Below are 17,487 nucleotides of genomic sequence, written 5' to 3'. Positions count from 1 at the left end.
CGCGCCACACCGCCTGCTCCGCCACCTTCCCGTCGCAGCGCCGCCATGGCCCGCCATCTTCGCCGCCGGACGCCGTCCCCGCCGCCCGCTCCGCGCCGCTCCGGTCGTCGGCCGCCGCTGCCATCGCCGGAGTCCGATCCGGTCGGATCGGGCCGAAGCTGGATCAGATCCACCAAGACGGTGAACCAAACGCCCTTGCCGCGCCCGGATCCCTCCGTCCCGGGGCGAACCCGTCCCGCGTTGACTTTTTCGCGGAGGTGAAATTTTCTCTAAGTCCCGAAATTGCAGATCCATGTGACTATGTTCGAGGCCCCGTAACTTTGCATCCGTAGCTCCGTTTTGGACATATAGTATATCAAAATGTTCGTCTCAACGAGTACATCATTTCATTCCATTGAATCATTTTCTTTTGAGTTCATCTTGATGCCTGAAATGCTGTTAGAAGGAGGCTTCGTGAGTTAATTGCCAGACTTGCTAGTTCATCTTAGACTTTTGTCATTTTTGCCATGATTATTGTGTGCATGCTATGCCTGTGAGTCCTTCATATGTTTTGTTAAGCATCTTGTTATCTTTCCAGAGGTGCAACCCATGCATTTTTAGGATGTGTGTGGTGACTTGTGCAAGCTTGCAAAGTGAGGCACCCGGTAAATCTGTTTTCAGGGACTTAGTAGTTTTCACTAAGTCTGGGATTATTTAGTTCATGATGCCATATGTTCAGCTTGTTTCCTAGTGATCCGTGCCTCTTTTGAGGATGATCAGTAAAGGAGTTTTGTTAATCATGTTATTCTCTATCCATCCATGTCTTTACTTGCAATTATGGAGCACCCTAGCTTGAGTCAATCGAGCTCTACTTTTGCTTCGTTGTGAATCTTGGCAGATCGTCAACTTGTTTGCGATTTTGCCGATGCTATTGTAGTTGATCCGTGCATGCTATGCCATTGTTTTTGCCATGTCTAGCTAGTATTTTGTGCCTTCTTAATGGATATATGCTTGCCTTGCCATGACTTGCACCGTAGTGAGTGCATCGAGCTCGTTTACATGCCTTCGTGAGTTATATTTCAGCATGTCTCAGTTTTCACTAAGTCTGAAAACTGATTGTGTTTTAGCTATGTTCGTGTGCCCGTTAGTATATTTTGTGAACCCTTTTGGCCCCAGGTCACTTTAGGTCTTTTGTTAAGCTTGTTGAGTAGCTCCATGCCATGTTCTTACTTGTCTTAATCAGGTCATGTATCATGTTGTTTTGTTGCTCCGAAGAGGGCTTCATGGTCTGAAATTTCAGACAAGTGTTAATTTCACTAAGTCTGAAATCTGTTTTGCATTTGCGTTTTTGCCATGCTTGTTTGAACCTGTTAATGGATGATTTGGCCGTAGCTCAGTGCTAGACTTTTGTTAAGCATCTTGTGTGCATCCCTGCCATGTATTTTGTTGTCATGTTTGGGTGCTGTAGCATGTTCATTTTGTTGCATTTAGTTGCCTACTTGCTGTAAATCGCAGACCGGTGCCAATTTTGAATCGCTGGCCATTTCCAAACCGTAACTCCGATTCCGGCATTTTTTATATCTTTTTCAAGCGATTTCATCTCATCTTTCCAGTGGCATCCTTGGAATTCCAAGTGGAGGCCAGGTTCATGCTTTTCCTGTCATATCTTGCATTTTGCATCCCGCATCGCATCCCGCATAGCATGTCATCATTGCATCTTATTGTTTGAGCTTGCACGTGGTTGATTGTATCCTTGTTGCTTGTTTGTCTTGTTTGGGTAGATCCGGGAGACGAGTTCGCTAACGAGGAGCCCGTTGAGTTTGCTTTTGAGGATCCAGTCAACTCTGACAGCTTTGCAGGCAAGATGATCATACCCTCGAAATCACTACTATCTTTGCTATGCTAGTTTGCTCGCTCTTGCTATGCCAATGCTACGATGCCTACCTTTTGCTTGTCAGCCTCCCAATTGCCATGTTGAACCTCTAACCCACCATGTCCTAGCAAACCGTTGATTGGCTATGTTACCGCTTTGCTCAGCCCCTCTTATAGCGTTGCTAGTTGCAGGTGAAGTTTGGAGCCGTTCCTTGTTGGAACATTTACTTACTTGTTGGGATATCATTATATTGCTATGTTATCTTAATGCATCTATATACTTGGTGAAGGGTGGAAGGCTCGGCCTCTCGCCTAGTGTTTTGTTCCACTCTTGCCGCCCTAGTTTCCGTCATATCGGTGTTATGTTCCCGGATTTTGCGTTCCTTACGCGGTTGGGTTATAATGGGAACCCCTTGATAGTTCGCCTTGATTAAAGCTTTTCCAGCAATGCCCAACCTTGGTTTTACCATTCGCCACCTAGCCTCTTTTTCCCTTGGGTTACCGGAGCCCGAGGGTCATCTTATTTTAAACCCCCCCGGGCCAGTGCTCCTCTGAGTGTTGGTCCAAATAGAGCCACTTGCAGCGCCACCTCGGGGCAACTTGAGGGTTGGTTTTAGTTGTACGTAGTGTTCATCTGAGTGTGCCCTGAGAAAGAGATATGTGCAGCTCCTATCGGGATTTGTCGGCACATTCGGGCGGTGTTGCTGGATTTGTTTTAACCTGTCGAAGTGTCTTGAATTACCGAGATACTGAGTCTGATCGGAACGTCTTGGGAGGAGGCCTATTCCTTCGTTGACCGTGAGAGCTTGTCATGGGCTAAGTTGGGACTCCCCTGCAGGGATTGAACTTTCGAAAGCCGTGCCCACGGTTATGGGCAGATGGGAATTTGTTAATGTCCGGTTGTAGATAACTTGAACCTTAATTAATTAAAATGAATCAACTGAGTGTGTTGCCGTGATGGCCTCTTCTCGGCGGAGTCCGGGAAGTGGACACGGTGTTGGAGTAATGTTTGCGCAGATTGTTCTCTAGCTTCTCGCTCGCGCTTTGCCTCCTCTTCTCACTCTCTTTTGCGAATAAGTTAGCCACCATATATGCTAGTCGCTTGCTGCAGCTCCACATATTTTTGCCTACCCTTCCTATAAGCTTAAATAGTCTTGATCGCGAGGGTGCGAGATTGCTGAGTCCCTGTGGCTCATAGATTCCTACTATACCAGATGCAGGTCCAGGTGATTCCGCTCCAGGTGACGATTATGAGCTCAAGTGGGAGTTCGACGAGGACTCTCAGTGTTACTACGTGTCTTTTCCTGATGATCAGTAGTGGTGCCCAGTTGGGGTGATCGGGACCGTGTCGCATGTTGGGTTCTCTTTTATTTTGGCGCCGTAGTCGGGCCATGAGTGTTTGGATGATGTAATGTTATTTATGTTCTTGATTGACGTGGCGAGTGTAAGCCAACTATGTTATCTCCCCTTTATTATTTATGTTACATGGGATGTTTGTGAAGATTGCCTAACTTGCGACATATGCCTTCAATGCGATTATGTCTCTAAGTCGTGCCTCGACACGTGGGAGCTATAGTCGCATCGAGGGTGTGACAACTTCAATTGACTCTTTTTCATTTGAGATCAAATCTAAAGTAGCACTCTTACAACCATCTCTTTTAACGCGGTAAACTTGTTTGATCACCTCTTTTTTCTTCCCTGAGTTCCAGACCGATTCCTTATGATTGAAATGGTTTTTAACATGTGATTGTTCAAATGTTGATCTTCTCGGAGTTGCATAATATTGGTGAGATGGTCTAAAATAAGATGGATAATGTGCCCTTGCATCATACCTGTCCCAAAATTAGGATATGAATCTACATGAGCATAGGGAGGCATCCACGACATTGGCATTGGCGGCCCAAAATTAGGATATGAATATGTTGCATTAAATTCTCACTTTGCCAATATCGATCCTCATATTTGTGCCTTGGGTGTGATCTTGATTTCTTTGCATGATTTGTCCGATAAGCATTCTTCTCTGCACTCTTCTTTTGATATTTATCCAATAGTTCAGCAAAGCTGATTTTTAATGTCTTACACTTGCGCTTATTTCAGCCTTTGTTTTCTTTTGGTTTGCTTTCATTGATCATTGGATTTTTTGTTGCCCCCCAATTGGCGTCTTCATTGTAGCTTCGATGGAATTCTCGACCTCAAGATTATGTTCATTATTTTCTTCAACAACTTCTTTCCTTGAAAGTTTGATCCTGTCACATGCAATTTTTACCTTCTCTTTGAATGGATCAGCTTGAAGCAGTCGATGAAAAACTTTTTGCCATCAAGACCAATCGAAATAGACCGGTCATCCCTAGGTGTTTCAACAAATTTCAATCGTCATTTTTCAATGGCCGATTTAACTATTTGATGAAACACGATGCAATCCTCAAAACTATGCTTGAATGAATCGTGCAACTTACAATACACTCGTCCTTGGATAGATGGCTTTTCATGGTGATCAAGAACTCTGATGTAATTATTTTTCAGCAACAAATCAAATATTTGATCACACATGCTTGAATTGAAGGTATGCTTCTCGTTTTCTAGCCAATCTTGGTGTGAGAACGGCTTTCAGGCAAGCAAACGAATGGTTTAGAATATCCCCATTCGGCTATGCATTGTGTTTTGCATTCTATCTCTGATGTCTTTGGATAAGATATTATACTAGCATCAGTTTTCTTAATAGAATTTAACCTTGGCTTTCAATTTCTGAAATGAAAATAGTTAGAACACATATGTCTCAATCGAGACCAATTGTAAGCCAAGTAAGAAACAAGCAAAGCTACCCACTTAGATATAAACTTCACATAAATCAATAGGAAAAGTTGTGGCTGCAATAACAAGTCACTACCCGTCTCTTTGAATGGTACAATGTGTTGATCGATATGCTTTGTAACAATTTTATTGCTAACAAGTAAATTACCCTTCATCATTGGTCTTTCCAAATTACTTATAAGATTTTTCCTAATAGATGCATCAACAATAAAGTTGTGACCAAATATGAAAATAGGTAAATCACTTGGTAGACATACCTTTTCAAACACGTTGGGAAAGCATGGTGGTTGTGTTACTTGAACGATATGCTGTTCCTCTTTCGAATAACTCCCCAACACCTTGTCGTCCTTTTTTTCTAGAACAGATTCAGCATACGTAATATTTGATTCAGTCTTTTCAATAACCGAATTAACTTTGTTATCCGAATCATCACTTTTTTTGATAATTCCATCTACACCCAATGCTTTCTCTTTTTGACATAATCTACCTTGTATTGCAATAGAATTAATAGGCTTTCCCTCTTTTATTAACTCATGTAGAACAACATTGCATTTGTCCCAAGAAGACGTAAGATTTTTCTTAATGACCCAATCTGGATAGAATTGCCCCCGACACTTTTGGACACTTTCGGTAACGAGATGTCGCCGAAATTCTATAATCGTGCAGGGAAAATATTGTATGCTACGATACTAGATGAAGACACATGTGATCCTATAGAATTTTCACTTATTTGGCTATTGGCGTGAAGGTGCGAAGCCGAATTATGAACACGTATAGTTGCATATGGTGCTAAAAAATTAGTAGCATGAGGTGTAGCATATGATGATTGAGGGTAATTGGCCGCATAACTAGTAGTAGCATGGCCAATCCCCCTATCCACCGGCATGTTTGGATTAACATATTGCAAGTTAGTTGCCGATGAATAAAAAGGTGTAACACTTTGTTGCATACTATCGGAAGCTCCTATGTGAGGTGTTTCAATTTGATTAACCGAACTCATCATGTTGTTCATATGCCTATGGATTTGTGGGGTTGTTGATGCATGGGAGTTGGAATACATATGTTGCATGTTGCTAAAATTATATGAGGTAGAAGCATGGAGATTTTTTTGCATCAGCTCTTGCACATAATTAGATGCATGATTGATAAAGCTAGGGCTAGATGATACATTATGCTCATTAGATGATCTAGCAACAACATATGCATTATTTGCATCTACATATGTGAATTGGGTATTCATATTACCTTTGTAGATTGCAAACCCTAGATGACGATCTCTCTCGTAGCAAGAACGGGCTGGAGACCGTTTAAAGCTTTGCCCCAGCGGAGTCGCCAAAAGGTGTGTTTGCATAGGAACACGTCACCGTGTACTATGGATGCCGGGGGTGATGCACCGCAGCTCACGTCGAAGGAGACCCGCTGGAAGCGCGATACGCAAGCAGTCTGGCTGGCGCTTTTGTAGACCCAAAACCCCACACGCCCGAGAGGGACCTCATTAGGGCGCGCAGCGGCTATGGGTTGCCCTAGGTCGACCTGATCTCCCCTAGGGCCTTGTGGATCGCTACCCTCCTTCACAAAGAACGAGAAAGAAGAAGAACAAGAGAGAGATAAAGGTAAAGGTAAAAGATGATAGATTGATTTGTTCGATTGTGTGTTGTTTAATCGGCCGTCACCTCTTGTCTATATAACAGGCGGATGGAATTCCCATACAATAAAAGGACTTGCCTTGCCGTCCAAATCATCAAAATCTAACCAAATTTGGACTTCTCACGACCTCCGGCCCGGATGTTCGGCCCAAGGCCCGAATGATCCGGCCAAGCCCAGTTTCCTGACAGCAGGTCCTAATCAGGCTGTAACTTTTGCATACGAACTCGGATTAAGATGATTTTTATATCGAAATCCACCGTTTCGATGAGACAACTTTGCCATTGAACACTTTTTGATTTGAAGTCATCTTGAGGGTGTTTCGATCTATTTTGTAACATCTGCTGCAGAAAGAAGGTGTCTGGATGTTTGGATCCTTGCCCAGATGGCCTTTACCCGGATCATCCGGGTCTACACCCAGATCATCCGGCTTCACCTTTTAGCTTTTGTTGTTTGGGTCGTTTATTCAGCCTCCGGCCGGATGATCTGGACCTCGGCCCGGATGATCCGGCCATGCAGTGCGGCAGCGTGCAATTTTGACTATAACTTTCACATATGATCTCGGACGAGGACACTTTTTATATCAAAATCGTCTGTTTCGACGAGATGAAGAACTTTCATGTTGAAACTTTTTCCATCCGAGGCCATTTTCGCTATGTTTCATGCCATTTTATAATCTGATGTCAAACACCAGTATCTCCAAAATCATCATACCTTTTGCATCCAATCTCCGTTTTGGACCTTATTTATATATCTATTTTGATCATCCTGAAAAGAGTCATCCAATGGTGACATGAAATCGTAATTTTAACCTCATCTTGTTGCAGCCTCAAATCACTCTTTGCGATCATGCCATTTTCGAGCGTCAACGGGTTAGCATCATTCTCCAGTTTATACGCTTGTTGATTTTTTATATGATATCTATGCTGAATTACTTGTGATTTGTGTTAAATTAAGGACACCAATATGACGTACGGTCTGGGGACCTCCCAAACAGAACGAAACGTTCGCTCGAGGAGGGAGGTTCGAAGAGCATCTCCGATATGAGATGCATATTTAGAGATGTAAAACTGGATATGTAAAAATTTACATCTTCAAAAAGTGCTTTCTACACCTCCAAAAAGGAGGCAACTCTAACAGATGATGTATATTGGAGATGTAAAAGAGCAACTCCAATAGGTAATGCAAACCCGAAATGTAAAAACCAGCTGCAGGCCGCGCAACATTCAAATAGCAATATAATTTCACAATTCTACCAACAAAAGTGCATCATCAATCAAAGTTTAAAATCCTACAACCAAAAGTGCATTGTCTCAAATAGAGTTCTTGGTCCAACAAATTAAAATGCACATAAACATCACTCAATTTTAGTCCTCTCCCTTGTCACTAGTGACATTGTCGGCGATGGTATGATGATCATCATCAACGGCTTCTTCGTTAACGTTTTCATCGTCGCCATGAACTCCAGCGGAAGCACATTCATTGCCACCTCGCATGCCGCTTATGTTGCCGCCAAAGCCACCTCCCATGCCACTCATGTTGCCGCCAAAGCCACCTTCGGTACCACTCATGTTGCCGCCGAAGCCACCTCCCATGCTGCTCATGTTGCTGCCAAAGCCACCTCCCATGCCGCTCATGTTGCTGCCGAAGCCACCTCCCATGCCGGCCATGTTGCCACCAACGCCATTGCCCATGCCACCGGAGCCACCATCCATGTGGCCACCAAAGCCACGTCCCATGTTTCCACCAAATGCACCATTCATGAAAGCTCCCATCATGTTCAGGCAGCCGCCCATTCCATCTCCCATTCCTCCGCCCATGGCACCTCCAATTCCTCCCATCATCACCCTTTTCATGAGCATTTGCTTCTTCTTGAGCATTTCATTATGACAAAGTTAGACATACACCTTTGCCTTGGGATCAAGAGTAGACGTGTCCACGAACATAAACTTGAGTGCCTTCTCCTCGACCATATTCATCTTCTTGGCCGCCGCCTTTCTCTCCTCAAGTTTAACCTTTCTCTCTCCAACCGCCGCCAATATCTCCTTGGTTGCGCCCTCTTCTCCTTGGCCTCTGCCCTCCGCCGCTCGACTTCACCTCTCTCCTCCATTTCTTTGAGCTTCAACAGTTTTTTTTCTTTGCCATACTCTTTCCTTGCCGTGACAATGGCATCAAATCCTTCCTTGAGATCATTGTCTCCAGCCTTGTTTCCCTTCACTTTCTTAGTTCCATCGGGCCTATATGATTTAGTGGCCGAGTGAGGAGTGGGGCTCTTAGTTCCACATCCATCCTTTGGTTGCTTTTTGTGATGCCCCAAGACCGGAGCTTCAGATGCCTTCTAGGGTTTCCGAGATTCGTTGTGTGATTTGTTTCGTCTGTTGCATTCATCTTTGCATCATGTGCATTGCATCATGTCATCATGCAACCCATTTTAAAACTCAACTAAATAAATTGCATGGATCTTCGGTCCATTTAAACCGAGGGAATTCACATGGTGATTCTCTTTATAACATATCCTCCCGATATTAGGGAGCTATTATAAATGTTTCCATTCTTTTGGAATTTACATTAACACACTTGCATATTAATTCTTTTGGCCTTTTTTCTTCTTCAAGTGTTGACTCTCTAACCTTGCCTTATATCCTTTCGTCATTTTCCAGAGCTCCACCTAAAATTTCAACATTTTTTGGTCACTCCAAAAACCTCGTCCAAGTTCAAACCCATTTGAATTAAATTCAAATGAGTTTGAAATATTTTGTTCAATCTGGAATTTTCTATTCTTCTCGGAACGAGCATATTTTGGTGAGTTCGGGAAAATTATCCCCATGCTCAAAATCCTTCCCTAACCCTCTCTTTCTTTTCCTCTCTCTAATTTCTTTTTTGTTAAAGGAACACATTTTTTTAAGAGAGATGGAGAGATAGCAGCAGTGCCCTTTGGGCCTCACTCTTTAGCCCAGCCATGCCTCTAAGGCCTCCCACGGCCTCCAAGGCCCAAGCCGACCCAACCTTCTCCCGCGCCGGCCCACCTTACCCCACTAACCCTAGCATCCCTGGCCCGATCCCCTCCTCCCTCGTACCCTTCCACCCAGTGCCGCCAGGGAGAGCGCTGCCCGATCCCATCTTCCTCTCGCTCTCTCCTCTCGATCCCTCCAGGCCCTGACCTCCCTCTCCTCTCGATCTCGCGCCTGCACCCGATGCCCTCGCGCACCCCGGCCATCCTCCTGCATCCCTGTGCTCGCGAGCAGGGAACCCCGAGGACGCGAGCCGACTCAATCCATCTCTCCCTCGCTCGACCTCCTTCCTCTCCCCCCCTCTCTCTCTCTCTCGTGCCGACCCCCATCTCTCCCTCCAGTGCCCCTCATCCTCCCTCCTCCTTCGGTCCAGGGAACCAGGCCGGAGCCCTTCGGCCTCCTCGCCGCCATTCACCTTCGCCTCGAGTTGCCGGAGAGCACCGCCGCCTCCTGCCATGGCCTCCTCCTCGCCTCGAAGCCCCGTGCCCTGGGCTTCTTCCTCGCGCTCCTTGCCATGGTCACGTGCCCCTCGAGCCAGCAGGATGATGCCCTGCCTCGCCGCCATTCGCCTCCGGCGAGCATCTGCAGAAGCTCATCCACCTCGCCATGCTCCTGCTTCCTCTCCAGCGCTGCCCCTGCTCGAGTCAAGTGCCACCAGTTGCTAGCTTCGATTCATTGCATCCTTCCTGAATGGAACCCCAAGAGCCCTTTTCGGTGAGACCAAGCCAGCAAGTGCCATGGATCTGCAAAGTACCTCTACACACGGTTACGCCAAGACCATCTCGGAAAACGCCAAGTACCCCTACGCGCGAAGACGTCAAGACCGTTTCGGGATTCACCAAGTACCACTACGGCGACATGAACATCTACGAACCGTGTTCAGCTACCGTTTCCTACCTAGAACGACTACCATTGACGTGCTTTTCGCCCGAAGGAATTGGAATCATCAAGTACCTCTCCGAACGAACGTGAACGACTACCGTCGCAAGAACGGGACCGAAAAGTCCGAAGACCCCAAGTACCACGACACCGATGACATGAACATCTACGGAAACTCGGGCAACGATAAACATGTACCACTACCGTCGCCGAGATCGCGAGAACCTCTACCGTCGACCCTAGAGCATGCGAGAACGACTACTTCCCCTACAGCCGTCGCGAGAACTGTCTCGTTCGCACGCTTCCAAGGTATAACCCCGAGACGACCGCCCCTGGACCGTATGCATGTGATGTGTTGTATGAGATGCACCCTATGTTTGCACCGTATCCAAGTTGTCACTTGCTCGGTCCTCCTCGTTGCCATGCCATCCATCCGTGGGAACCCGGTAACCGGGATCACCCCACCATCTTTGGCACGCTCCCGCCACCCTTCCTTTGCACCGGTATCTCCATGAGCTACCGGAACCGATATGTTGCCGTGGCATTATTTTCGGATTCGTCGCCGTGGCACCCTTTCTTTCCACCACGGTGACAAATGCTTCATAATGCTCTTGTCAACTTTTAATAAACATTGCATAAACTTGTTCATGTCATCCGCATCATGATAACAACAATTAAAATGTTTAAAATTGTTGTTTGCATGAAATTGCTAAATGCATATGGGGATTTACCGGATGCGTTGTTTGTTATATCCGGCCCCATTTAAATTGCTTAGATTGTGTAGTTTGCTTTTGCTTCACCTCTTGCCATGTTAACCAACATTTAATATTGTTGAGTACCTAAACGAGAGGAACTAAATATTTGACGTGGTGTTTCGTCAATATGCAACTCGTTGCATATTGAGCCCCACTTAACTTGTAGTTTTGTTTGTGCCCTTTGCCATGCCATGCATATTTAAACTGGACATGCATCATACTTGGTTGTGCATCATGCCATGCTTATGTGATGGTTGTTTACTATGTTGTTTGCTTCTTTTCGATGTTGCTTCTTCGGGTTAGTTCCGATAACGTGCGTTTGTGAGGATTCGTTCGACTTCGCCCGTTTGTCTTCTTCATGGACTCGTTCTTCTTCCTTGCGGGATCTCAGGCAAGATGACCATACCCTCGAAATCACTTCTATCTTTGCTTGCTAGTTGCTCGTTCTATTGCTATGCCTATGCTGCGATACCTACCACATGCTTTATAATGCATCCCATATTGCCATGTCAAGCCTCTAACCCACCTTGTCCTAGCAAACCGTTGTTTGGCTATGTTACCGCTTTGCTCAGCCCCTCTTACAGCGTTGCTAGTTGCAGGTGAAGATGGAGTTTGCTCCTTGTTGGAACATGATTATTGTTGGGATATCACAATATATCTTATTTACCTAATGCATCTATATACTTGGTAAAGGGTGGAAGGCTCGGCCTTATGCCTGGTGTTTTGTTCCACTCTTGCCGCCCTAGTTTCCGTCATACCGGTGTTATGTTCCTTGATTTTGCGTTCCTTACACGGTTGGGCTATAATGGGAACCCCTTGACAGTTTGCCTTGAATAAAACTCCTCCAGCAAGGCCCAACATTGGTTTTACCATTTGCCACCTAGCCTTTTCTTTTCCCTTGGGTTTCCAGAGCCCGAGGGTCATCTTTATTTTAACCCCCCCCAGGCCAGTGCTCCTCTAAGTGTTGGTCCAACCTGTCAGCTGCCGGTGGCCACCAGGGGCAACTCTGGGCTGGCCTACCGGAACCTTGGACAATCCGGTGTGCCTTGAGAACGAGATATGTGCATCTCCTATTGGGATTTGTCGGCACATTCAGGTGGCTTTGCTGGTCTTGTTTTACCATTGTCGAAATATCTTGTAATCGGGATTCCGAGTCTGATCGAGTCTTCCTGGGAGAAGGAATATCCTTTGTTGACCGTGAGATCTTGTGATGGGCTAAGTTGGGACACCCCTGCAGGGATTTGAACTTTTGAAAGCCGTGCCCGCGGTTATGGGCAGATGGGAATTTGTTAATGTTCGGTTGTAGAAAACTTGACACTTAACTTAATTAAAATGCATCAACCGCGTGTGTAGCCATGATGGTCTCTTTCGGGTGGAGTCCGGGAAGTGAACTCTGTACCTCTTTCTTATTCAGTACATGGGATGTGTAAAGATTACCCCTCTTGCGACATGCCTACAATGCGGTTATGCCTCTAAGTCGTGCTCCGCCACGTGGGAGATATAGCTGCATCGTGGGTGTTACACTTTCGCAAGCAAACAAGTTTGGACTGAGGGACCCTTAGAGAAATCCACTATATATAAATCACCCTTTCTATTTCCCTTGAAGACGAATGAATTGTTAGTGGCCATAAAGACAATGCATTTGGATATTGTCGTGGAATTGTCACGATAGATGTCCGAGCAAAAGGACTTAGTCGTAGGGCCATCACAACTAGGAAGCTTAAAGGGGTTAATCGGGACAAAGGACATGAGTGATTTTATACTAGTTCGGCCCCTTACGATGAAGGTAAAAGCCTACGTCTAGTTGTGTTGGAATTGCTAGGGTTTCGATCACCAAGAGGCTAATCCGCCGGCTTGGTTATCGGTCTCTTCTTTCTTGCCCTAAGCCACCACCGGGTCGTCCCCTTATATACACGGGTTGACGCCTGGCGGCCTACAGAGTCCCGGCCGGCTCATAAAACGTGTCTGTCTCGGTGACTTCTTTGCATGCCTTTCTTTACAAGTCTTTCCTTACACAAGGCGGTTTACAATATTGGGCGGTTTACAAAGTCCATGTCGTTGCAGTCACGCTTGAGCCGCCCCAGCTTCTGCTTCAGAGGTTCAAAATGGCAATTTTTCTCCAACATTAAGACTGCCGAGCCGGCATCCATCTTACCAGATGAATGTATTATCTCCTTGACCCGGCGCACCCAATGGGTTGTGGACTCACCTTCCTGTTGCTTACAATTAGTCAGGTCCACGATTGACATAGGTTGTTTGCATGTGTCCTTGAAGTTCTGAATGAACCGAGCTTTTAATTCCGCCCATGAGACGATGGAATTGGGGGGCAATCCTTTTAACCAAGTGCGAGCCGTTCCATCCAACATCACAGTGAAATACTTAGCCATTGCTGCATCGCTGACCTCCAACAGCTCCATTGCCATCTCATAACTCTCAATCCAGGCCCCAGGCTGCAAGTCGACCTTGTAATTAGGCACCTTATGAGGCCCCTCGAAGTCTTTTGGCAAGCGCTCATTATGTATGGCCGGCACCAGGCAAGGGACACCTCATGTTCTTGTGGCTACTCCTGCCTCAACAGAGGTTGCTGGATAAGCCGGAAAAGTTTAATGAGCCGCCTGCTTAGCTGCCAGTTGAACCGCCCGCTTAGCTTCTTGTCGGATCCTCTCCTGATCCGCTAAGTTAAGGGCTCTAGCCTGTACCAGCTCATGCCTGCGTGGTTGGTTGCGGCGTTGAGCGTTGCTTGACATATCAGCTGAGTCCATATGCCTGCTGTAGCTCGGGCTCCGGCTCGGGCGAGGGGTTGAATGGATCCTGTCTCGACTGTAAGAGTACGCATCCTACTGCGCTAGAGCCATCTGAAGAAGTTCTCTCACCCTTCGTGTTTCGATTGCTGTCGGAGAGTCACCTTCCATCGGGAGAGCCGCCAAACGAGCCGACACAGCAATGAGGTTTTCCAAAGGATTGGAGAAGTGACCCGGTGGTGTTGGTGCATAATGAGGCGGAGCGGTATACATGTGAGGTGGTTCCATGGCCCGCGGCTGAACCGGTGCTCCGGGTGTTGTGATCCGGTTTGCCTCTGATGGGTTACTTGGACCGGCCCCGGATGTATGAAAAAGGTTCCTAGGATCGAGCGTCAGAGGTAGACGTGACTGAGTTTTCTGATGCCTTCTCCTCATGACCTCGTTCGACGCGTTCAGATCCACCGAGAGCCAAAAGTCTCCGCTTGAAGCCGCTGAGCACGAGCGTCCAAAGCCGCCTGCTCCGCGTCCATCCTGACCTCTTCTGCTGCTAAATTTTCCTTGGCTTGTGCTATCTCTTGGCGCACCAGTGCCACCTCCGCGTCATGCTGAACTTTATCCGCCGGCTCCACCACGGCAGTCAACAGAGCTGTCAGCTTATCCGTGAGGTCCATTAATATCTGAGCCGGAGGGCGCGCGGGGTCTCCTGACCCGGCCGCTGCAGACCTGGTGGTGGTTGCTGCTGCAGTCGTGGAGTTCTGCCCGGGCTGAGTGCCTGCCATGAAGACTCCGGCTCGATTCGGCGGCTCAAAGGGGTCCGGAATACTGCTGCCATCGGAACAGCCCCCAAGCATGCCATCCTGCACCTGATACAAAGAATCCGTCTCGCTTGTTGATGATGTAGCGTCAAAACAGATGGCCGTCTCACCGCCATCCACTGATCCTTCTGAGTATTCACCTCCATGGATGCAACCCACAAAGGCACGCTTTACGGCGGGTCGGGCCCGAGCGGGCCTCGTGCGCTGAGCCGTCTCGATGATGTTGGTGCAGACGTCTGGCTCAGGGCCCGATTCACCGATCCGGCCAATGAAGACATGAATCCCGCCGAAGGGGACCTGGTACCCATACTCAATTGAGCCGGCCTCGGGGCCCCATCCTTCATCGTCGATGTAGCGCTTGCCGCGATGACTCTTGGTCATCCGACCCACAACGTATCCCTTGAGCCCTTCGAAGTTGCCCTTCAAGAACTCAAATCCATAGAGCGCTGGCCCCACGGTGGGCGCCAACTGTCGTGGAATTGTCACGGCAGATGTCCTAGCAAAAGGACTTAGTCGTAGGGCCATTGCAACTAGGAAGCTTAAAGGGGTTAATCGGGACAAAGGACACGGGAGGTTTTATACTAGTTCGGCCCCTTACGATGAAGGTAAAAGCCTACATCTAGTTGTGTTGGAATTGCTGGGGTTTCGATCACCAAGAGGTTAATCCGCCGACTTGGTTATCGATCTCTTCTTTCTTGCCCTAAGCCGCCACCGGGTCGTCCCCTTATATACACGGGTTGACGCCTGGCGGCCTATAGAGTCCCGGCCGGCTCATAAAACGTGTTCGGCTCGGTGACTTCTTTACATGCCTTTCTTTACAAGTCTTTCCTTACACACGGCGGTTTACAATATTGGGCCTTAAGCCGCCTCTGCTTAGGTGTAACACCCACGATGCGGCTATATCTCCCACATGTCGGAGCACGACTTAGAGGCATAACCGCATAGTAGGCATGTCACAAGAGGGGTAATCTTTACACATCCCATGTACTGAATAAGAAAGGGATAAAGAGTTTGCTTAGAATCGCCACTTCACACAATACATAAATATAGCATTACATCATCCATAATACAATCAAGGTCCAACTATGGAACCAAAATAAAGACAACCCCAAATGCATAGATCCCCGATCCCCCGACTGGGCTCCACTACTGATCAACTGGACTCCACCGAAAAGAGACCATCACGGCTACACACGCGGTTGATGCATTTTAATTAAGGTAAGTGTCAAGTTTTCTACAACTGGACATTAACAAATTCCCATCTGCCCATAACCGCGGGCACGGCTTTCAAAATTTCAAAACCCTGCAGGGGTTGTCCCAACTTAGCCCATCACAAGGTCTCACGGTTAACGAAGGATATTCCTTCTCCCAGGAAGACCTGATCAGACTCGGAATCCCGATTAAAAGACATTTCGACAATGGTAAAACAAGACCAGTAAAGCCGCCCGATGCGCCGGCAAATCCCTATAGGAGTCGCACGTATCTCGTTCTCAGGGAACACTGGATAGGTCAAGCTACGAGTAAAACCAACCCTCGAGTTGCCCCGAGGTGGCCCCGCAGGCTGCCCATTTCGGACCAACACTCAGAGGAGCTCTGGCCGGGGGGGGGGGGGGTTTAAAATAAAGATGACCCTTGAGTCTACAGAACCCAAGGGAAAAAGGCTTAGGTGGCAAATGGTAAAACCAAGGTTGGGCCTTGCTGGAGGAGTTTTATTCAAGGCGAACTGTCAAGGGGTTCCCATTATAACCCAACCGCGTAAGGAACGCAAAATCAAGGAACATAACACCGGTATGACGGAAACTAGGGCAGCAAGAGTGGAATAAAACACCAGACATAAGGCCGAGCCTTCCACCCTTTACCAAGTATATATGTGCATTAAAGTAAACGAGATATAATAATGATATCCCAACAATAACCATGTTCCAACATGGAACAAACTCCATCTTCACTTGCATCTAGCAACGCTATAAGAGGGGCTGAGCAAAGCGGTAACATAGCCAAACAACGGTTTGCTAGGAAAGGTGGGTTAGAGGCTTGACATGGCAATATGGGAGGCATGATATAGCAAGTGGTAGGTATCGCGGCATAGCAATAGAGCGTGCAACTAGCAAGCAAAAATAGAAGTGATTTCGAGGGTATGGTCGTCTTGCGTGAGATCCTACAAGGAAGAAGAACGAGTCCATGAAGAAGACAAACAGACGTAGTCGAACCGATCCTCACAAACGCGACATTATCGGAACTAAACTGAAGAAGCAACACCGGAAATAAGCAAACAACATAGTAAACAACCATCACATAAACATGGCATGATGCACAACCAAGCATATGATGCATGTCCAGTTAATGAAACATGGCATGGCAAAGTGCAACAAACAATAGTACAAGTTAAGTGGAGCTCAATATGCAACGAGTTGCATATTGAAGAAACACCACAACAATTGTTTAGTTCTCTCCCGTTTATGTACTCAACAATATTAAATGTTGTTAAACATGGCAAGAGGTTAAGCATATGAAAACTACCTATCTAGGCAAGTTTAAATGAGGCCGGATATAACAAACGACAAATCCAGAGAAATCCTCATGAGCATATATTAGATTTGGTACTGTTCTGCCCTAAAGCATATTTTAGAGTTGTTAAACATGCACAGCAATGCCACCTTGTTAAACTAGGCAATTTTCTACCCCATTTACATATAAAGATTAATTAAATCCGAGCTACGGTTAATTAGTTATGAATTAAATCATTTTAGCATGGCAAGAGGCAAATTTAAACAAACAACAATTTTAAACATTTTAAACATGCATGAAAGTGGCATATTATGAAACTAGATAAAATTCTAGTCATATTTCATATTAAGTTTGTTTAATTTGGATGCACGGTTTGAGAGTTATTAAATGCATGAAGTTTAGGGGCTTTTCTGTAAAACTGACATATCTGGATAAGTAGGAAAAACCTTCAGAACTGAAAAAACATAATGGG

Source organism: Triticum dicoccoides, chromosome 6A (assembly GCF_002162155.2).
Source record: "Triticum dicoccoides isolate Atlit2015 ecotype Zavitan chromosome 6A, WEW_v2.0, whole genome shotgun sequence".
In the NCBI taxonomy this organism is placed as follows: Eukaryota; Viridiplantae; Streptophyta; class Magnoliopsida; order Poales; family Poaceae; genus Triticum; species Triticum dicoccoides.
The sequence above is the reverse complement of the archived record's forward strand: the minus strand, read 5'-3'. Positions refer to the sequence as shown.